Source organism: Triticum aestivum, chromosome 2B (genome assembly GCF_018294505.1).
Source record: "Triticum aestivum cultivar Chinese Spring chromosome 2B, IWGSC CS RefSeq v2.1, whole genome shotgun sequence".
NCBI lineage: Eukaryota > Viridiplantae > Streptophyta > Magnoliopsida > Poales > Poaceae > Triticum > Triticum aestivum.
The window spans coordinates 733,005,536-733,006,908 of NC_057798.1; the positions used below are offsets into that span (position 1 = coordinate 733,005,536).

At 50.6% G+C, this 1,373-nt stretch overlaps 1 pseudogene; it reads left to right on the forward strand.

Moving 5' to 3' along the window:
* On the forward strand, positions 1 to 137 carry LOC123047865 (uncharacterized; annotated as a pseudogene).
* The last annotated feature ends 1,236 nt before the right edge of the window (positions 138 to 1,373 follow it).

Here is a 1,373-nt window from a genome sequence, read left to right on the forward strand (position 1 = left end):
CCCCTTGAAGATGAACATTTCACCACCCATGTGCTCAATGGCCTCGATGATGACTATGATAATCTTATTAAGAACGTCCATGGTCGCGAGGCGCCTCTCCCGCCACGGGAACTGTACGCGCGTCTTCTTGGTCGAGAACAGCGCATCAAAGCGCGTCGAACTGCTCCAAGTTTTGCCTCCGCTAACGCCGTGACCCGTGGCAAATCACAGAAGCAGTCGCTCCCTGCCAAGCCGGCGGCTCCATCTCAGACTTCGCGGGGCACCGCACCATCCATCACAGGCGGATCACGGCCGGTGGCTTGCTGCCCCTGTTGCGGCGCTCAGCAGGCCTGCCAACTGTGTGGTATTGAGCACCACATAGCTTCTCGCTGTCATCGCTGCTACAAGCAAGATTTCCTTGGCCTAGGTAACAATGGCAAGGGGAATGAAAAACAGGCGGCCGCTGCGGTAGTGAGTCATGAGCACGGACGTACTCCATCCTACTCGATTGATCCTACATGGTACATGGACACGGGAGCTACGAACCACTTCACCAACGACATGGGCAAGCTTTCCACTCAGGAGCCATATCGCGGCCATGATTAGGTGCACACTGCCAACGGAGCAGGTATGCGCATCTCCCATGTTGGTCAGGCATCCCTTCTTGCACACAATTCGCGAAAACTGCATCTTTCTAATATTCTTCGTATTCCCACTGCTTCGCGTAGTTTGTTATCTGTTCCACAACTTACTCGTGACAATAATGTCCTTGCTGAATTTCACCCTTTTCGTTTCTTTATCAAGGATCGGGACACGAGGGCCGTTCTGCTTAGCGGTCGTCTTCGCCGTGGCTTGTATGCACTTGACGCACCGACCGCACCTCCCATGCAGTTTTCTCCTCACGCGTTCAATGGTGTTCGTGTCTCACCTACACATTGGCACACGCGACTCGATCATCCTGCTGCTCCCATAGTCCGTCATGTGTTGCATCGTCATGAACTACCGGTTGTGTCAAATAAAACTGCTGAAACTATTTGTGATGCCTGTCAGCAGGGCAAGAGTCGCCAAGTCCCGTTTTCAGAGTCTAGTCGTGTTGTGAAACATCCTCTTGAACTTGTGTTTTCCGATGTATGGGGTCATGCCCAAACGTCTGTCAGTGGCCACAATTATTATGTCAGTTTCATTGATGCTTATAGTCGGTTTACTTGGCTTTATCTTATTAAGAAAAAATCTGATGTGTTTGATGTGTTTATACAGTTCCAAGCACACGTTGAGCGTCTCCTTAGCCAGAAAATTAGTCATGTCCAAAGCGACTGGGGGGTGAATATCACAACCTCAACTCGTTCTTTAACAAACTTGGGATTGCACATCGTGTCTCTTGTCCTCATACACAT